Here is a 22,670-nt window from a genome sequence, read left to right on the forward strand (position 1 = left end):
CAAAGAGTTGAGTGGATGCTGATGGAGTGCGCAAATAGAGGGAAACAGTACAATTTAAAAGGAAATGATAGGGGGAGAAGAACGTGCGAGGACAGGGACAGGATCAAATGTGCAAAAAACAGATGGGGTCAGGTTGAGGATTTTTGCTTTCTTCATGACATCATTCAGAGGAACATTTTAATACCCTGTGCACTCACTGAAGTAGAAAAGCAGCTGTGCTATTTATAAAACGGGGTGATATTTATCCTGTTTACTGAGCAAAACAAGCTTCAGACAATTAAATTTGGTCAATATGAGCACATACCAAATTAGTTGTTGACTTTTAATTTTTCGAAAGCAAAAATTTATTTTAAAAGTCAATTGGGTTGTATTGGTTTTAGGTCACACTGGTGGAAAACATCTCACTTCATGTGTCTCTTTGGCTAATCCACAAGCTCAAGTGTTTTATGCTATGGCAAGGTCAGAAAGTTTCTTAAACCCCTGAGATGAAGTAGATGGAGGAGGTGAGAACCATACAATGTGTACTTTTCGTCTCCCAGTGATTCACTCACATTCTCCCACCGGTCTTGACGAACTAGTAACATAATCCATTTTCGTCCCATTGATCGTTCTGTCTCCCCGTTGTCTCCAAAGACCTCAGCTGGCAGCGTCTGTGCCTTTTTCCCCCTCTAGTGTTCCCCTTAAGCCTTCTCTGCTCAGCTCATTTTTGGGGTGAATGCTTTTATTGTGAGTGCAGTCAAGAAACGTGTTAGATTTTTTTTTTCTTTGACTGAAATTTGACTGACATTTAATGATCTTCATTTCAATCGACACCTATCAATTTTAACACTCATAGCCTCTGTCAAAAGAACTAAATTATCTGAAAAACAATAAATATATGGGTTGCAGCGAGCTGATCGGCTGACCCAAAAAGGAACAATCAGACCAATCAAACCATCTATATACAACAGATAGAGTAAATTTTCCCCTAATCTTGACCCCTTTTTAGCCCGACTTGTGGTTTATATTAATTGAACTATGTTATAGAAAGTTGAGATTTATTTAGTCAAAAGTAAGGTTTTAAACCAGGGGTCTGCAAGTCTGGTCCTTGATTGATTCAGGCGAGAAATGGAAAACAAGTTGGATAGAGGCTCTCAAGGACCGGACTCCTCCATTAACACACCTGAATCAAATAATCTGATTTGATTCAGGTGTGTTAAAGGAGTGAGACATAGAAAACAAGCAGGATAACGGCTCTCGAGGACCAGACTTGCAGACCCGTTTTACACTCTCTAATAGCAGCGTCTACCCTCACTTCAACATAGTTCCTCAGCGCCAAGATTCAACAAGTCCAAAAAAACCATCACTGATGGTACCCTCCTCCCCCCAAAATCAAGGGCGTAGGTTTGCATGGGGACGGTAGGGACATAACACTACCAACTTTTCAGGATGCTCAAATTGTCCCCACCAACTTTTACCCCACTTTATTTGCATTATACTGTATAATGACTGAAGTTATATGGGTAATTTAGATTGTCTTCTAATATGGTGTTAGGATAGAATAGACCCTACCATTATTAAGTGAATAACTTTAATTCTGTTCAGACTTACATTTTACGCTTTTCACTTGCTGAATGTGCCGGTCCATTTTTTCCCCTCAAACTCAGGTTTTGTTCGCTGATGAATTGACCCCCCGCCCCCTCCTCCCGCCACGCAGACGCACACTCAAACAAACCCGCTGACAGAAATACAACATGTCACCTCCTCCATCCCTTTTGAAGAGGAGGGGTATTATAAGTTTTTTCGGCAAGCACAAGCCACTGTAATTAATGTAAAAAGACGTCACTGTTGTGGAGGTGGGGGAAACACCACTAATTTTGCTACCAAAAGTCCGACCTGCATCAGTGTTAGCATAGCATTCATATGTGTGAACTTGCTAACTTGCTAAACTACTGCGGTCAGGGCAGCCTCCACAAGGGACAACGAAGTCAAGCTAGCTTTCCTTCATTTGGATCATTGTTTGCATGATGTGCAATACCATAATGCAACGCAGTGGCTTCAGAGTGCAAGTCCCAAGATTGGGTCCACTTCAGAGGGACACTGCCATGGACATGAACTGGCATAAAAAAAATTCTGTGAAATAAAATCACACATCAGAATTTCATGAGAGTACTTTGGTTTGAGTCTTTGGGTAGTCTAGGATGTCTCAGATGTAGATCAGTCTTTGGATGTCTCAGATTTTTTTTCATGATTTTTTTCCCCCAAATCACTTTTATATTACAATACTTTAGTTTGAGTCTAGGAGTGCTCCAGTGTCCCCCACAAGTGGACGCATTCTTGGATAGCTCCCCATTTTTTTATAAAGAGGCTTGCACTTCAAAATGTTTCCTTTGTAGTTTTTGAAAACAAAGGTTTGAATCAAACATTGTATCACGTGAAACAATTCAAATAAAAGTTAGTATAATTCAGTGCTTCTCATTTATTTTCCGTTACGCCCCCCCAAGGAAGACGTAAATGTTTCGCGCCCCCCCCAAACTCTGCCGCCACTGTAAATAGTATCATTTGTCTATAATATTACAATTATAAGTACGCCACTGCCTCACATTGTGTCCTTTTTTTCTATTACAGAAAATAACAGAGATCCACTTATAAAGTATAACTTGATCAACATTGTTTTGTTTGTAATAGAAAAGACTTAACGCGCGTCAATTTGCCTGAATTAAAAAAAAAAAAAAAAAAAAGTCACATCCAAACTGTAAAAATACACGCAAGGTACATTTTTAACATTTGATACTGAAAATAAAATCAGTAAATAATAACAAATTAAAATTGATTAGAAACATTAACTCATGAGGACAATATGCCAAAAAAATTGACCGAAAAAACAAAACTGAATAGAAAAAAAAAGAGTGTCTTTGGACAAAAGGACAGCTTTTATTTTCGCTGCTCGCTGCTCACAGTATCACCTCCAGTTTGCAATGGTGTGGGGTTATTTTCCACTGAGCATGCTAACAGTGCTCACTGGTTTACTTACATAACACTGACAAAGCGGGACGATTATTGGCAATATTTGGCACGTTTTCGCTGAAAAACAACCAAGTGGCTTATCAATGAGATAGGGGTCTAATGTCTTTAAGTGATTTGGCTTCCGGCTGTCCGCTATAATCATTTTTAGACACAGTAAACAGTGGTCTTTCCTCACCTACCACTGTATTAAATGTCAAAGCCAAAAGGCAAACGGCCCGAAAAAAGCGCATTCTCGGCGGCCGAGGGAGAACCGTAGGTGAGGGGGGTCGTCGTGACGATCCCGAGCCAAAAATGGCACTTCTCGGGCGGACAGTGGAGAAGACAGTGGGTCGCTGCGTGAGTCCAGCCAGAAAACGGCTTTCGAAAATGGCGCACAGCTCTTCATATCTCTCGTCTGTGTGCTCTTGCCTTCAAAAAATACTGCGCGCACTTTGAAAATGAGAGCGCCACTGCCACCGACTGAGTGGATGCGCAAGTTCCCCGAGGTCACATGCGCCACCCCTGTCAGCGCCCCACTATTTGAGAAGTACTGGTAGAAGTCAATGCTGATTTATTTTTTCATTTCGCCTATCAATTAATCAGGTTCAAATTCGTGAGAAATGTAGCCCCGTTCAATAATCTGTTTGGTTTTATTAATGTCCCGTCCCCAGGAAAAAGTGTACATACAGGTTATTCTGTTATATCGTCCCTACCAATGTTTGGACTAAACTAGACTAAACCTACGCCCTTGCCCAAAATCACAATTAGCTAATCATAAACAGGTTAACACATTTTTAACACAGAAATGGAAAAGCATTTAAGCTGCAAAAAGCCAAAATAGTGGTCTGTTTCTATCAAAGGATTCCTCAGTTTGATGCTGCATGCAACACTAAGCTAACACAGATCACTGACAAATGGTCCAAAGAGTGGTGATAACAGGAGATGGAATATAACGTCAAGCAAATGACTCAAGCAACAAGACGAGGAAGCACAGCGGGAAACCACAAAACAGACATGAAGTCAAGCAAGAAAAATGAAAGAGAAGAAAGGGAAAGCTTCAGTTCCTGATCTTCCTGCTGACCCACTTCAGATGCGACCAATTGTCTCCCTTCGTCTTTTGGCATCTGAAAAAGCCTCACAAATGCATGCATGAGCCAAACACACGTGAGTAGTCAGCAAAAGAAATGAAAGACCTATTTTTCTGCCTGAAATGGAAAGAAAAGAGGGGTAGAAGAGAGATTATGGTTTAATAAGGTTGCCGGAAATCTTGGTTTAAATCCCTCTCAAGGATCTGAAATGCCTACCTGCTACTGCTGCTGCAGGCTACTGGAATCCAGATTGAATGGTCAAAAGGAGAATGCAGGCTATGGGGAAAGGACATCCATATTTGGATTGGTATTTCTATTTGAACTATATCACACATAATTTTAACTCGACTTTCGGTCAAACCACAAACCAGCAAAATTTGCAGGGTTAGAAAGTACGACTATTAGGGCTGTTCATAGACTCAGTGACCTCAAAGATGATACCAGGCTTTTTTTTCCGTCTCTGGCAATTTAACACTAATTCACCATTGATGGTGTCGAAAGGGGGAAAAGAACCAAGGACACAACAAACAGGGATAAAAGGATTCTTTCCTTTATGAGACGAATGACTTGGATACTGCTATAATCGCACAACTGTTGGGTCTGGCGAAGCTCTCTGGGCTAAGTGATTCTTGGAGCTTAAGTCAAAGTGGCACAAGATGGTCTTAAGTGAAAAGAATTGACTAAATGTGCAGTGGGCTTTTTAAAAAGCTGCTACCGGGAAATGAGCGAGCAATGTATTGAGCTCTTTTTGATGCTCCAGGGCCATCATAAGAGACAAGCCAAAGTGGATATGCAGTGAGATCCTGCACAAATCATATTTTACTGTTGCCAATCATAGTACAGTGGAACATCGATTTGCACGATTATTCTGTTAAAGTCCAAATCGTACAAAATCCAAAACAATATTTCCTGTTGAACATAACGAAAATCCAGTTCACTTTCTCTAGACACCCCAAAATATAAACAAAAACATGTGGCAGAAGGACCTTTGCTTTATTAAAGGTGCAAAACAAGTAGTGTTGTCACTAACGCGTGACTATAATCTGATTACTTTCTTTCAGTAACGAGCAATCTAATGCGTTCATTTTTCCAAAGCAGTAATCTGATTAAAGTTAGTTTCCTTAGTGTCTGTGCGTTATTTTCTTTTTGCCTCATATTGTACTATATGTAGAATGATGAATATTGTAGTCAAGTACGAAGAGTATTTTGAGAAGAAAATGTTAGAAAGGTTCCCACTATGCGTTCATTTCCGTGGTAACTGCTCATAGTTACTCCAGTTTTGTGACTTCCAGTTTTGGTTTTAAGTCACAAGTGTTTTGGGACTGAGAAAGGCATGAGGAACGTAAGTGCACAAATCGAGCATAGTGCAGTCACCTGTTAAGATGTGCGAGGGAATGTTGATCTGTGTGGATCCATGAATGAACGTGAGTATTTTTTAGTGATGCACGATAATACATTTTTCAACCGATATCGATAACCGATAATTACCTGCCCCTTCCACCCGATAACCGATAATGTCACGCCGATAATTCTATTCAAATATGTAAAATTTTTAAGTATACAAAGATAAATGTTACTGTGCAAAAATGTAATTTAATGCTATTGTTTTCCACATCAAATGTGAACAAGTATTACATTCCAACAACTAAACAATGGCAATGACATTGTGTAATAGTAAGCTTTTGGCAACAATTACTTAAGGAGTAAACACCCAAGTTGCACAAAAATGCATTTAAAAGTAAGCCATTCCTAACATATATCACATTACTACACTGCAAAAACACCTCCTTAAAACTAGCAGAATCGGACAAAACTGTTGATTGCGCACATTTGGAGGCTAAATCAAGTATATAATTATCGGATTGCATTATCGGTTGAATTTCGTTTTATCTGGATTATCTGTGTGACGTCATAATTGCCATTATCAGCCGATAATTATCGGTGACCGATATTATCGTGCATCTCTAGTATTTTTCCTTCATTCTGGAGGGTTCCAGCAATAGGTTGGAGCCAATACATGCGTGTCCGTTTTGTAGCTTTGCCATTGCAACGGAAGGTAGTTATCGCTCTGAGTCGGCGAGCATTGTTTATATCATATTTGTGTCGCACATTTATGCTGTGAGGTGACGTGTTTGTTTACATCTTTAGAATGTCTTGTAAGTCTGACTGCAAAGTGGTTAGTTACCGCCAAATTGTTATGGCCAAATTGACCACGTGTGTGTACGGCGTACTTGCCGGGTTGTGCGCACGCAGTCCAGCCTGCCCCCACCTTTGTGTTTATTAATATTAATAATAATACATTTTATTTCTAGAGCGCTTTACAAGCCACACAAACACGCTTCACAAGACAGATGGAATCACAATACCAACTAAACAATCATAAAAAGATTAAAAGCACAATAAGGAGACATAAAGCTATAACAGAGCTGGGGATCATGGTGAGTAAGAAAGAGTGAACAGGTGTGTTTTGAGTCTGGATTTGAAGAGTGAAAGGGTAGATATACTGCGAAGGTCAGGGGGTAGGGAGTTCCAGAGCTGGGGGGCACAGTGACTAAAAGCTCTGGAACCAAAGGTGGAGAGACAGACACGGGGGATGGAAAGGTGGAGGATAGTAGAAGAGCGAAGTGGACGGGGTGAATTGCAAAGGTAAGGAGGGGCCAAGCTATGGAGTGCTTTGAATAGAGGATCTTGTAATTGATTCTTTGTTTGACTGGAAGCTAGTGAAGGTGACGGAGGATGGGGGTGATGTGGTGTGTGGCGGGGGTCCAGGTGATGAGGCGTGCTGCTGAGTTCTGGAGGAGCCGCTGTTTTTGGAGAGAATTGTTTGGGAGACCAAAGAGCAGTGAGTTACGGTAATCGAGCCGGGAGGCTATTTGACTACAGACCAGGGTGGAAGCGGTATGGCGGGTGAGGGAAGAGAGGAGACGAGAAATATTGCTGATTATTGTGCCGTCAATTTGCATTGTTTTAGATTGGCACTAATATGCTGTTAACCCTAACCCCTTAACCCTAACCTGAAGTTCAGAATTGTTGACATTAGGCTTAATCTTCGAGTCAGAGGGGATTTGATTAGTTGGTGGAGTTGATTTCAACAAATTCCATGCAGTTTGTCAGTTATTTGTTAGTTTCGGGACTCCAGAGTGGCTCAGCTAGTGCAAGTCAATGGTGGTTGAAATCAACTCCATCGACTAAATTAACCCCCCTGCTAACTCGAAGATTAAGCCTTACGTTAAAAATTCTGATCATCCCCTTTAAATTATCGGAAAGTCAATCACATGAGATGACATTTATTTATGTATGTATTTATTTTTTTATTTATTTTTTATTTTTTTGGACATGACATTTTTCTATTGTCATTCTTATGTTGAGGCAGCAAAGGGAGAAAAATTGGTCAAAAGTAACTGATAAATTACTTTTAAAGTAGTAGTTTCTTTGATAATAAAGTAATCAGTAAAGTAACTAGATTACTTTTTTGAAGCATAATCAGTAATCAGTAATTAAATTACTTTTACAAGTAATCTGTGACAACACTGAAAACAAGACACAGTAAAAAGCTTTCCTAGAAGAACGGAAGTTTGGTGAATTTTCCAAAAGGCTCCAAACATGTGAATATAATAGACTAAGGAATCACTGGCCCATGTAGCAAATTCATTCAGCTCAGTGTTGAGATTGAAACTTCTCTTTACCCCCGAGTCTTTTGTATTATTCTTTCTCTTTGAGGTCTAAAAGAAGCTTGCTGAAATAACATCCATAACACAGCGTTCGAAACGGAAATTCACTGAGCTGAATCACAGTTAAGCTCCATTAGGTACTGATTGGGCTCCTTTTGATTGATCACTTAGTTAAAAGGCTACCGACCACAGCTGAATGTTTTACTCTCCAACGGAAAAGAACCGCAAAGGACCCCTACCTACTCATTTCCCCCTCAAACATAAATGCAAATTAAAACACCAGGATGTGGTGCATAGTCCCTTTGGACTGAAGAGTCTGCAGCGTCCATCAAGGTCAACGTAAGTCTTTATTAGCTCCTGGCTAAAGGAGTGCTGGCTTGAAAAGAATACTTTACCAGTAATGGCCTCACACCTTCTAAAATCCTCAGCTGGGTTATAAAAACATGCTTCTGTGAATATGTTTAATATGGAATCTTTGTTGAAAGATAGCTCGTTGTAGTAATAAAAAAGATTTATAAATGTATAAAAACAATCATTTAACTTGAGCGTTTAGTGTACTGTGCAACATTCAAATTTGAGCATTAGTGGATATTAATTATTTTTGGAAATTCTAGTGGTGCATAAACGAATGCAACAATAGTGGAAAAAACAGCTTTTTTTTCTCCTTGACAATTGTTAAGGGAGGGTTTATTTCATTTTCATGCAGTGCATAATGTTTCTGAGGCTTACAATAACAACAAATGTACTTTTTAGGAATACTGCTACGAGGGGTGTGTATTCTCTGGTGATGCGATTCTTATCACGAATCAATTCGATTCGATCCTGTTTAATAACTGATACTACACTTGAAGACGATTATTGCGATATTTGTATATCACTTTAGAAAAAAACAAATCAAAATGGACATAAAAGCAGAGGCAGACTTTGATTTTTGTGTGAGTGGCAGGGGGTCAAAACATGAAACATGGAGAAATTTCAAATCTCCATCTTGCTTCGTCAGGTGTAGTTTTGGCTAAGCAAAGCAAAGGACAGTCTCTAAGCTGCTAGTCACATGATCTATCAAAAAAAAAAAAAAAAAAAAAAAAAAAAGGCCCATTACGAAATACTGGAGGATTCATCTTCATTTCATTCATTTTAATTGTTTGTTTAATTGCTTTAAAACTTTTATAGACAACATTTTACCAGCTAGATCTTTATTTTAAACTCCTATACATAGGAATGTCAATTTCGTGCAATGACATTTTTCGGCCTCTGGGGTTGGGGGGGGGGGGGGCACTGCACATGCATAAAAGTACATTTATAACAATTTATCATCCAGCACTCAAGTATACTGTATATGTTTTTGTTTTATGTTTGAACAACACATGGCTTTCATTATAATATTTTCTCTTTTTTAGTCCAAACCTGCTTAAATGCAGGATTCTAAATACTCCATGACTCCGTTTTTGCAGTGGAAGCCAAAGTCAGCCCAAATTTCAGACTTATAAAAGGTGCTTCAGAGCATCGCATATTTCCATCTCTGGTGACTAATCCGAGCAGAACCACCAGAAGCACTCCGTCCGCCATCGCTGAGGAGTGCCGTCCTCAGCACACAGCCTTAACAATGAAGGGAATAGTATCTTTTCTCATATTTACTGTTTGACTGTATTACTCTAACACACCCAATATAAAATAAATAGCATTTATATCATAGTTTAAGAAAAACAAGCAGAAAATATTTGATATTATGAACAGTTGGACTTGAAATGATAAGAATTTGCAGCGCCAAGACAACAGGCAGATAAGGGCAGAACAGATACAGGACGCCTTCTGACCACGGAAGCACAAGCGTCGTGCAGCTGACTGAGCAAGATTGACGCTGACAAGCAGGTGATAGGCAAGACACCTTGCCTACAAGCCAACGTCTGCACCACAATATCCAGCAATCAACTCTTCTAGACAGTCCAGAACAAATGGCGGGACATCTTGTCTTGCCACGAGGAACATCTGATACAGAGGAACTCGCAACCGAGAAGTGAACACTCAGTACTCATATGGCGCTGAGGATGGAAAAATCCTTAACTCTCGCTGTCCAACAGACAATAATCGTAAACAACGCCCAAACACACCCTTCCACCAGACCACAGCCCGCCTCACCAAAGCCTTTAAAAGACAATGTTTAACTAATCGTTGTCATTTTTCTCGGGAATATTTTGTTGACTTGTGATATGGTGACCCTGGATCCAGTTTGCCTCCTCGCCTGGGTCTCTCTGTCCTGTATGATTGCTGCCGACTTTAAATTGTAAATAAATTGTCAACTTGCATTTTGAAGCGTTTTCCCAGGTTTTAAAATGGAGTCAGTACAAAGGGTGAACGCACTGAGTTTGCCTTTTGGCCGGGTGGTTGGTGTTCCACTGGCCCAGCTCGCTGGAATTGCGCTAGCGCGGTTCCGGCAGTCTGGCTAAAAGGTCAGATTCCTTCAACTTATAGAGGCTGGGGAACGGAAGTCGGAGGAGAAGTCGGCCACATTGTCGAGTCAGTTCACTCACATGGACACCACACTCATATTTTTCTATCATTTCCTTCTTAATTTCAATGGCATCACTTTTTCCTTTTTTCACCATCTACACTAACCGTCTTGGGACCCATGTTGATTTCTCTCCCAAGAAAATCGGCCCTGCGTCCGTCTTGCGGGAAAACAAAACCGCGACGCTGTCAAAAATCATATTTCGAGTCTGTCGTCATATCTCGAGACAAATGACGAGTCAAATTTTACGTCGGATGTCGATGCGATCGTATTTTGAGGTACCACTATACCTTGAAAATATTGAAGAACCACTGATTTAAATGACCAACATAAAAATCAGCAGATGTGAAGTGAACTTATTTGTCATGAGCAAACACATGAGACAAATTAGGCCTCTGTTTGGCACATACAGTATTTACTTTTCATTCACCGCTGGTTGTACGTGCTTGTTTGCCTGATATCAAATGGAGACAGGCTGGTTTGCCAGAAGCAATAATTAGACCGAGCAAAGAGGAGGAAGCAAAACTGTCTGAATGAATTTTTTTTTTTTTTTTTTTTTTAATCTTCTGGTAGTAGAATGATCGCTGCAGATAGCAGGGCCAGAGAGTTCATAAAATAAAGGCAGAGTTATAGCCTGCATTGGCAATCATACATTTTAATGAAGGTTATTTTCTCTCTGTCAAGTTGAGTGTCTGATTCTCTGTTTCAGCAGATAAATAATGAACAGAGGACAAAGTGCACCTGTTGACTCATGAGGTATGTTTCCACCCTGAAAACATATGAAGTAGCTGGGAGATGTGTCCTTTTTTTCCCTTTCTGTGTGACCTTGTCTCACCCCCGTCATCATCCTTTTACACACTTGACGCAAATGGTGAGCGGGTTTATCGTTCACTGCGGTCTGATTTACTGCACTGCACTTCCATTCAAACCAGATCTTACTTTTCTTATCTCCACTCTATGATCAACAGGAGAAACAAAATTAACTGTTATACTTACAATGAGACAGTGAATGATGGAGATTAAAATCTATAGCGGTGGTGGAATTCTCAACCACTTCTTCAATAAGCTATCAGTGCATATTTGGAAAATTGTTCTCTATATTCTAGTGCAAAGCAAAAACTGTGCACATATGTTACTGCTGTAAACCCCAAACAATCAGGACAAATGGGCTGCAGGAGTGTCTGGTTTTCTTGCCAAAATTTCATATTTGACTGCTATCCATCTGTAAAAGGCTTTTTTAAGGCGTATTATGGCAACAAAATTACCATAATTGTACTACTGTGAATGAACTCCATTTGCTTGTTTACCTGCCTCGCTGAATTCTTGCAGCGTCGCCAAGAGCCAATAAAAAATACTCATTCAACCTCTCCAAGGCTAGACACGATAATAACCTACTCGTTATGTGTTAAATGGCTGACATTGAGAAGCGGGGGAAAGGAGGATATAAATGGGATTTGTATTCAACGCTTTAATCAAATCAGCAATGTTAGAGCGTAATTTGGATGGATATGATAAGAGTGCATTTATTGACCTTTAACCTGGCAGCCATAGTAAAGGGACATTCTTGAGTGTCTGGAATTAGCGCGGATTGATAGGCCCTCACCTAGATAATCACCACAAGAAAGGAACACATGAAGAACTACTTGGCAACTGAACATGACAAAAAGATTGGTGGGAAAAATATTCGGAGAGGAGTCCAACTCTTGTAGACGGGGTCACACATTCCTGTACGCTAGAGGAGCTATAGAGTAACTTGTTTAAATTTTGACTTAACAGGCAGCTACAGGTTCTTTTGAACTTAACACTGTATCTTAAACTGCCTGTGACAGCATAAAAAGTCTTAAATAACATTATTTATGTGAATTAGAATCAAATTTTGAGTCGATTCGACTACATTCAACAATTTGGCAAAGCGCAGATGATGAGAAATGTCTTTTAATCTGCTGTTTAGCCCCACCTGTCATTATAGCGCTCTAGCGTCCCCAGCTGAAGGATGACGTCGGCAGAGTCACGATTTCATCTGATTTAGAATCAAGCCCATTGAGGGGGAATTATTCCGAATGAGGAAAATGCGATGAAGAGAGCAGCAAAATGTCATTGTTTCAATCTCTCTACTCCAATATTTTTACAGGATATTCTTTTTATCTAAGTATTTTCCCCCAATTTCTAAATAAATGGTATAGTCATGACATATAACAGTCTTGTGCTAAATGGAATATGAAATATTCCAAATGCATTTATTCAGTACGGCATGGCAAAATTACTCCATCATGGTCAAAACTGTTGACTTCTTGCACTTCCTGAATGACATTTTATGCCACCGGAGTTAGTCCGGCTTTTGTCATTTCCCTGCCTGAGTGTGTAAACAAACCAGGAGGCGTTACAGCAAGCCGACATGCTAACCCCAACCGAGCAGCATTTCAAAGTCTTATTCTCGCCTTTCGGAACGAAAAATCATACAAAACTACCCCGGGTTATATCACACGGCAGCGGGGTTGTCCATTGTCTTCACCAATCAGCAACCCCCCCGGCGGTGAGCAAGTTACAGCTCGTTGTTTCCCTGCTGCAGGCGGGAGAGCTCGCATGCCAAGGAAGGAGCTGAAAAATGACCGCCGGACAAACCGACTGACGTCAGAGGAGGGCGTAGCTGCCCCACCCCAACCCGAGGATAGTGGTCGGGCACATGAAGAGGGCAGATTGGGCTGGAAGTCCGGATAATATGGAGAACCGCACGAACATAAGCCGAATATAGCGCTCTCCTGGGGGTCACGCGAAGAGGACGGAGGGGGGTGTTCGACAAGTCGCCAGTCGAGTGGCATTCTCGGTGGACAAGGAGCATTGTCAGCCAAAAAATGCAAGCCACCTCCATATTAAAACGTGTGCCATGATTCCAGTAATTGACATAATACAAAGCACGATGTTTACTCACTTCCTTGTAAGTCCAATAGTCCCACAGTTGTCGGACTTGTTTTGGCCAATCTTGGGGCGATGGGGAACTTTTTAAAAAACCCAAAAAGGCTCACACACCTCTCCCTGGTGGAGCAACAAAACCCGGCAGCACATTTAGCTGGCGTGATGCGAAAAATAAACAAATTAATCTGAAAAATCAGATGAATCCGCAGTCCATCTGCATGCTATAAAGCAATGCTGTATTATGAGATGCTGGCTCGGGTGACGTCACATTCGCATCCTTCCTCAATCCAGGAAGTAACTCATTTTTCTGGCGTGGGATTAAAAAAATTTAATATATAAATCGATCGCTTCCACACACATCCAAGCGGTCCACTTCATTCAGGAGCATGAAATACCGTGTGAAATATGGAATAAATGTGCTTTTTGCTGTCATGGGCACTTGAAAAACCAGTATCTATCGTATTTTAGCATTGATGGGCTGCAACAGAAGAAAACATTTATGGAAAATGACTATGAATCCACTGTTTAAGGTGACACAACGCGATGCCTAACAAAAGCGTAGTTTATTAAGTAAAGCAATATTTGATTTGTTTAAAATATCTTTAAAGTTTGTAGGACGACTAAAACTACCCCACATTTAAATTTGGTTTCACTGAATCCCAGATTTTCACCTTTTCCAGCCTTGGAATGCATACACCTCAATTATTCTCTTATAAGGACCCTCCTCTTTTTCCTCATACCAGCCTCCTTCCTCCCACATTAGCAATACTGTCTTTCATATCAAAGAGAGGCAAAAGATTAAAGTCAGCGAAGAGAAGAAGAGTTTACTCCAGCTTTAAGAGGACGCCTGATCCAAAGTTATTCGCCTCTTCGCTCACAATCTTCTCTGTTGTGGTGACAGAAGACAGCTGCCAAATAAAGTGAGGCGTTTGTTTCCTCTCGTGCACGTTGACGCGTTCATCATCGAACGCAGCTTGGCAGGCTTTTCACCCGGGGTTTGATGCGAAACATATTCATCCAATCCTCTATTATCCATTTACAGCTCATGCTCAAACATCCCGGGATGGATTTAAAGGTCTGCGCCTGGGAGGAATGTGACCCTCAAGCACAGTAAAAACAAAGCAACTGATAAGCTTCCCTTTGAACCTGTTGCCTTTGGTCCCACTTCACACCTCTCCATGGCCATCTGCCCATCCGCTTGGCACCTAACACTGAAATGCCACCTTATCCTCAGCTACGGTCATACAGCGACCCATCACGTCATAGGAAATGTCTGTAATTAAACTAAATTAGAGAGGTCAAATCCAGGGATTGTGCTTGTTACTCCTGTCACTCTTTATTGATTTGCAGTGGTTTTCACCACAAACACAGAGAGTGGTATTTTTACTAGATTCTGTGCGGAGGAGATAATAAATAATTTTACAAGAGTGGGAAGGGGACACACTTCCTCTACCGCTGAGTTTAAGAAATTAATCCAGATGATGTGATGGAGAATAAATCCCTATTTGAGGTTATTGCGTGCATGTTTCTTCATGCTGGGGGAGAATTACTATTCTCTTTTATGGGACGTTTCCGGATTGATGGAGGAATTTAAAAGCAAAAATTGAATTGTATTCTCAGAAAAATACTTATCATGGCGCAATTAAAAAATAAAACACTCGTATCTCACATCAGCACACAGTGAATAAATGAATGGGAATAACATTATTCAAGTTTACCTTCTCAAAGTAAAAACAACACATTTTGTAATGTAAACTGTGGTGCACCTTCTGGTTTGCAAAGCCTTGGCCAACTGGGGGCAGTATGATACAAACATAGAAATAAACATGGAGTTATCTGAAATCAGTAGACTGCAGGATATCATTCTTTAGAGAAGATAAAATATATACAGTGCTGCTCGAAAGTTTGTGAACCCCACAGCGATGGTCAGATTTTTTGTAAAAAAAAAAAAACTAAAATAACCTTATTAAATGTTAAGTTATACCCAAATCCACAATACTGACATTCCAAATAATGGACTGAAACAAAAGAAATAGTTATATTGTCATTCTTTATTTAACAAAAGTGGTTGATTTAAGAAAAACTCAGATATCATGTGTGCAAAAGTATGTGAACCCCTTCAGTTAATAGGATATTGCGCCTCCTTTTGCAGAGATTACCTCAACCAAACGGTTTCTGTAGTGACTAATCAGCCTCTCACATCTACTTTGGGGGATTTTTGCCCATTCTTCCTTGCAGAACGCAGTCAGTTGAGAGAGGTTTGATGGGCGTCTGGCATGAACTGCTCGCTTCAGGTCCCGCCACAGCATTTCAATGGGATTTAGGTCAGGACTTTGACTGGGCCAGTCCAGAACACGAATCTTCTTCTTTTTCAGCCATTCCTTGGTTGTATTGCTGGAATGCTTTGGATCATTATCATGTTGCATGATCCACCTTCTGCCAAGCTTTAACTTCAAAACAGATGGCGTCAGGTTATGTTCTAGGATTTGACAATATTCCTCAGAATTCATGATTCCCTGGACTATGTGGAGTTGTCCAGGTCCTGAGGATGAAAAGCAAGCCCAGATCTTGACATTCCCACCTCCATGCTTCACTGTTGGGAGAAGGTTATTTTGGTGGTATGCAGTGTTGACTTTTCGCCAGACATGGCGGTTTTGGTTGTGACCAAACAGTTCAATTTTGCACCTACATCAGTTGATGAAAACTTTTTAATTTAGTCTCGACAACACAACTGTTAAAAAAATTAAAAAAAAACTACTGAATTGATTGATTAGGAAATCAGGTTGAAATAATAGAAAATTCCAAAATGTTGAGGGGGTTCACAAACTTTTGAGCAGCACTGTATGCCTGTGAATAGTGTTATCTTCCTACATATGTTGCTGCACCTTTTATGTTCAGATTGGTATTAAAGAGTTATAAAATTGCAACACCGTAAGCATCGTTTCACTCAGACTTTTAATAATCAGAGGTGGGTAGTAACGCTTAACATGTACTCCGTTACATTTAATTGAGTAACCTTTTTAGAAAAATGTACTTCTAAGAGTATGCAATAGTTTTTATTTTTACTTGCGAAGATTTGTGAAGAAAAAACGCTACTCTTACTCAGCTACATTGGTAAACACCAGAGTTGCTACATTTCTAGATATTAGATTTATTTATTTTTTCCCATTATACCGCCTTGAAAGGTGGAAAAGCGCTATATAAGTATAACACCAACACCAAAAGACGCAAGCTTGCCGTTCTATGATCACGCCAGCCTGTTCAAACACGTGGCGCCTTTAAAGCAGCGTAAAAAAATGAAGTATTTTACATAGAGCGCTGCCCTCAACACGACTCGAAAGTGCGGATTTAAACCTCTCCCAGGTTTTATTTGGCGCCGATTGACCATGGAAAACCGGAGATATTTTTAATTTCGTAATAGTAACTATGAAGGAACTATTCAAACGAGGAACTATTTTGTCCATTAGAGTGCACTCATGCTCTTTGGACGAGTAATGCTTAATTTCTGTCACTTTTTTTTCTCGGCGGAATTCAATGTTTCTTTTTTTCTTTATTTTGTATTTCTTTGGCTTAATGTGGTTATGTAATGTATGCAATTGGTTGTGTGTGGTTATGTATGTAATACTGTACAATAGTACAGTATCATTACAGTATCATTATAACAACAATTCATATACTGTAGACAACTTTGTACTGAGAAAAAAAAAATACCACTGTTGAAAAAAAAAATGTAAGCAGTTACTCACAATGCTACTCATTACTTGAGTATTCTTTTCACCAAATACTTTTTTAGTTGTACTTGAGTACATTTTTTTTTTTTTTAAACCTGGCCTGTTCAGCTGTTTGACACAGGGAATGGAAAAGTCTTAAGTGTCCGGTTGGTCTGAACAGTTTTAATGTTTCACATTGAGGGTATGACATACTCCCATTGTGATCATTCAGCATATCTCATTTATTATGACAAAGCAGCAAATTATGGGGGAACAGAAAAAAAGAAAAGAAACACAAGAAAAGAAAAAAAACACAAACAACAACAGGAAATACATTGAACGCCTACACTAACTATGAATATGTTGGTGCTATCATCAGCGAGATGTATCTCCGGTTGACACCATGTGGGAGGCCTGTTGACCAGGGAAAGAAGGGGGGGGGTCTATAAGATAATTGATTGGGAGGGGTGGAGTGTACACAAACCAGCTCTGTGATCTAGAAACCAGTAATCATGTGAATCCCTTGTGAGTGTAAGCCCGTTGGCAACCGTCCCTACACTGCACCATCGCCAATTGAGTGCATTTTTTGGATGACTACTTTGAGTCATCATGAGTAATATTATTTAGAAGTAACGCTACTCTTACTTGAGTCAAATCTTTGGCTACTCGACCCACCTCTGCCAATAACAACCCTCTTATTAGTCTGAATGTAACTTTAAAATAGAAACCAGGTTAGCACATGCATTCATCCATAGCAGACATCGTTTCCTGAAAGTATCTTCAGCATGCTCATACTACAAAGGGAGATAACATTCAGGATTGAGAGTCTGCTAAATCAATTATCTTGTTCCTCCAACCTGCTGGTAAATGAAAATCCTACGCTTGGTTCAAACTACATGCCTGTCTCGAGGTTTGAACCTGCAAAGTGATAAACACCCCCTTTCTCCCTCTTTGATTGCACCAAATATTTTCAACGAGCTTCAGCAGCCCACTTTTACTTTGTAGTTCCATAAAGCCAGGTTCATCTGCCTCCAAAAATTATGCAATGTAAACATTACGCGTATGGTCTGTGCTGCGTGCATGAGTTAATGTGTGTTTATTGTCACAGTAGTAGCAAAAATGTAACCAGGCTTCTCAGCTGGGAGTTATTTTTTTAAGCTCCTCACAGGTCTGCATGACTCTTGATGAAACTTCCATTGGATTCAAACTGCTACCAGATGGAAAATGTCTGACAGTGTCTTTCCAGTTGAGTAAAAGGCATGCCAGTGTGCGATAACTTCATCAAAACATCTGTTTCAAGAACAGGTGGCATTTAAAGGACTGTTTTTGTACTTTGTTTGTACTGCGCCATTCAGGTTTATTTCTCTTTTATAAAACAGCGACTATTGCAGAGAAGAATATTAATTAATGTTCTTGATAGATCAGAGTGGTATCTAATCTTGTGAGTTTAATTAGTTTATATCTCAATTTACTCATAAGTTCACTTAAATTATCCCATAGATGCATTTTGACCAACTAAAGGATTTTAACATTTCTGCAAAGCTAAGCTTTAAATTGTTTCCTTAAAATAGGATGAAAAAGCCAATTGTTGGCTGTCTGCTGCAAATAAACACATATGAATTCGAAATCTTATTCTCCCTAAAAATGTCTCTCTCAATTCAAATCAATCATTCTATGCTCTGAAACCATAACCTTGGCTCCCTCACCATCAGATCCATCTTTTTAGTCCATCTCTGTATGCTTTGGCAGCCAGTGAGTCTACTTAGGTTAGTGGAATTAGGAGAATAACCCCCATCCACCCACTCCTTTACACATACGGGTGTCCTTTTACACTAAAAACCAAATAGGAACAGGAGAAGAGAATCATGGAAGCTGTACATGTTTCGGTGTAGGAGATGGCGTTCCATGTTGGGTTTGCACGTGATTGGATACCACAAAGGGTGCGAGCCCTAATGAGTCGGAAATAGTATGCAAAAGCGCAGATGTTTATCGCATAGCTGAATGTGAGAATGAATATACAGTGGTACCCAGTGTTGTCAGTAACGCGTTACTATAATCTGATTACTTTCTTTCAGTAACAAGCAATCTAACGCGTTAGTTTTTCCAAGAAGGTAATCTGATTAAAGTTAGTTTCCTCAGTAACTGTGCGTTACTATTTTGTTTTTGCCTCATACTGTATGTAGAATGAAGAATACTGTAGTCATGTACGAAGAGCATTTGAATAGAAAATACCGCATTTGAGTTTGGGAGTGACATCACATCTCACGTTTTCTCATCGGAAAAAAATGGGTCACGTGCAGTGCTATTCTGTATGCGCGCCGTCTGCCACATAGCCTGGCTATCTATCAGGATGCTAACAGTAAAGGAGCCGGAGAGATACAACAAACAGCTGCATTTGCTCACTGGAGATACAGCCATTACTTCACATATCCGTCCAGTCAAGATGACAAAAATATCTCCGTGCGTTGCAAACTCTGCGCTGGCTCAGATGGACTGTCGACCGCTATATAGTCGACATCCAATTCAACAAGGAAGCACTTGGAATTACAGCACAACGCGTCGCGAAAAAAACTCAAAACAAGACGACACGTAACGAGACAGCCAGCAACTAGCCTTTATAATATGTGTAATTATGTACAGTGCCTTGCAAAAGTATTCGGCCCCCTTGAACCTTGCAACCTTTCGCCACATTTCAGGCTTCAAACATAAAGATATAAAATTTTAATTTTTTGTCAAGAATCAACAACAAGTGGGACACAATCGTGAAGTGGAACAAAATTTATTGGATAATTTAAACTTTTTTAACAAAAAACTGAAAAGTGGGGCGTGCAATATTATTCGGCCCCCTTGCGTTAATACTTTGTAGCGCCACCTTTTGCTCCAATTACAGCTGCAAGTCGCTTGGGGTATGTTTCTATCAGTTTTGCACATCGAGAGACTGACATTCTTGCCCATTCTTCCTTGCAAAACAGCTCGAGCTCAGTGAGGTTGGATGGAGAGTGCTTGTGAACAGCAGTCTTCAGCTCTTTCCACAGATTCTCGATTGGATTCAGGTCTGGACTTTGACTTGGCCATTCTAACACCTGGATACGTTTATTTTTGAACGATTCCATTGTAGATTTGGCTTTATGTTTTGGATCATTGTCCTGTTGGAAGATAAATCTCCGTCCCAGTCTCAGGTCTTGTGCAGATACCAACAGGTTTTCTTCCAGAATGTTCCTGTATTTGGCTGCATCCATCTTCCCGTCAATTTTAACCATCTTCCCTGTCCCTGCTGAAGAAAAGCAGGCCCAAACCATGATGCTGCCACCACCATGTTTGACAGTGGGGATGGTGTGTTCAGGGTGATGAGCTGTGTTGCTTTTACGCCAAACATATCGTTTTGCATTGTGGCCAAAAAGTTCAATTTTGGTTTCATCTGACCAGAGCACCTTCTTCCACATGTTTGGTGTGTCTCCCAGATGGCTTGTGGCAAACTTTAAACGAGACTTTTTATGGATATCTTTGAGAAATGGCTTTCTTCTTGCCACTCTTCCATAAAGGCCAGATTTGTGCAGTGTACGACTGATTGTTGTCCTATGGACAGACTCTCCCACCTCAGCTGTAGATCTCTGCAGTTCATCCGGAGTGATCATGGGCCTCTTGGCTGCATCTCTGATCAGTTTCCTCCTTGTTTGAGAAGAAAGTTTGGAAGGAGGGCCGGGTCTTGGTAGATTTGCAGTGGTCTGATGCTCCTTCCATTTCAATATGATGGCTTGCACAGTGCTCCTTGAGATGTTTAAAGCTTGGGAAATCTTTTTGTATCCAAATCCGGCTTTAAACTTCTCCACAACAGTATCTCAGACCTGCCTGGTGTGTTCCTTGGTTTTCATAATGCTCTCTGCACTTTAAACAGAACCCTGAGACTATCACAGAGCAGGTGCATTTATACGGAGACTTGATTACACACAGGTGGATTCTATTTATCATCATCGGTCATTTAGGACAACATTGGATCATTCAGAGATCCTCACTGAACTTCTGGAGTGAGTTTTCTGCACTGAAAGTAAAGGGGCCGAATAATATTGCACGCCCCACTTTTCAGTTTTTTATTTGTTAAAAAAGTTTAAATCATCCAATAAATGTTGTTCCACTTCACGATTGTGTCCCACTTGTTGTTGATTCTCGACAAAAAAATTAAATTTCATATCTTTATGTTTGAAGCCTGAAATGTGGCGAAAGGTTGCAAGATTCAAGGGGGCCGAATACTTTTGCAAGGCACTGTACATTCTATAGTTAGAGTTTGTAATCGTAGGCGGAGTTTTACATTTGTGGGACTGGGGGGAGAAGCATGTTGAAGACTGAAACGAAAGTCAAAAGTTTGGACACACTTCATAATTTTTGCGTTTAATATATTTTCACTGCTATTGTAAATTCTCACTGAAGACACCAAAACTATTAACGAACATGTGGAATGGCAAAAAAAGTGAAATAACTGAAAACAGGTTTTGTATTCTACATTCTTCAAAGTATCCACCTATGAGGTGTCTCCACACTTTTGGCCAATACTGTAAAACCCATAGGCAGTGTATCAAATACTTGTTCCCTCCACTGTATATAATATATATATATACATACACACACACACATCTTCATACTGTTCAAGTTCAATCAGCTGTTCAAGTTGTTGATGGTACCGTTTGAAAGCTTAGGTTTAAAGAAATTCTAAATATCCATCTTGCCTCCTCTGGTGTAGTTTTGGCTAAGCAAAGCAAAGGATAGTCTCAAGGTGCTAGTCACATGATCTGTTCGAAAAATGATTTTGACCCATTATGAAAACTGTACGTTGTAGGATTTTTGTTCATTTCATAAATTTTTGTTGTTTCATTGCTCTACAACTTTTATAGACAACATTTTAATGGCTACGTCTTTATTTCAAAGGAGAAGTTCAGAATTTTTTACATTGGGCTTCATCTTAGAGTTAGCGGGGATTTAATTAGTCGTTGAACTTTATTTAAACAAATTTCGTGCAGTTTGTCAGTTATTTGTTAGTTTTAAGGCTCCGGGATGGCTAAGCTAGGGCGAGTCAATGGTGGTTGAAATCAACTCCATCGACTAATTAAACCCCCGCTAACTCAAAGATTAAGCCTTATGTGAAAAACTCAATTACACGTGATTAAATTTTTCTGTTATTTTTATGTTGAAGCAGCAAAAGGAGAAAAATTGGTAAAAAGTAACTGATAAGTTACTTTTAAAGTAACTTAGTTACTTTGATAATAAAGTAATCAGTAAAGTAACTAGATTACTTTTTTGAGGTGTAATCAGTAATCTGTAATTAAATTACTTTTTAAAGTAATCCGTGACAACACTGGTGGTACCCAAGGGCATAGGTTTGGTCTGAACATTGGTAGGGACGATATAACAGTATAACCTACATGTACACTTTTTGCTTAGGAAGGGACATTATTAACCCAAACGGATTGGGTGAACGGGGGTCAGGGCAACATTTCTCATGAATATGAATTCTAATTAATTGATAGGCCAAATGATCAATGCAAAATAAATCTGTTTTGACTTGTATTCTTTCATGACTGTAGACTTTCATGTGTATTGGTTCAGGTGATACACCGTTTGATTCAAACCTTTGTTTTCCAAAACTACTAAACTACTTTATTAGCAAATTCAACATACACACCAAATACAAATGTATTAATAATCTCTTAGCTGTCCAGGAATGCAAAAAAATAAACATTTGTTTTTAGACCACTCAATATTGTCTGTCTAAATTAATAAATATAACTGGAAAAAAATTCATAAC

At 39.8% G+C, this 22,670-nt stretch overlaps 1 protein-coding gene across 9 annotated transcripts in view; it reads right to left on the reverse strand.

Annotated features, from left to right (window-relative positions):
- Positions 1-22,670, reverse strand: part of col8a2 (collagen, type VIII, alpha 2) — a 189,627-nt gene that overhangs the window by 23,317 nt on the left and 143,640 nt on the right. Inside the window, exon 1 of one of the 9 annotated variants that reach the window (XM_057827448.1) lies at positions 4,290-4,340. The exons of the other annotated variants lie outside the window; for them this stretch is intronic. The gene's annotated coding sequence lies outside the window, so the exon portion shown is untranslated. Of the gene's footprint in view, positions 1-4,289; positions 4,341-22,670 lie in introns of those variants that run through there. 9 annotated transcript variants of the gene reach the window in all.

The sequence above is a fragment of the Corythoichthys intestinalis genome, chromosome 22, assembly GCF_030265065.1.
Source record: "Corythoichthys intestinalis isolate RoL2023-P3 chromosome 22, ASM3026506v1, whole genome shotgun sequence".
Classification (NCBI taxonomy): Eukaryota; Metazoa; Chordata; class Actinopteri; order Syngnathiformes; family Syngnathidae; genus Corythoichthys; species Corythoichthys intestinalis.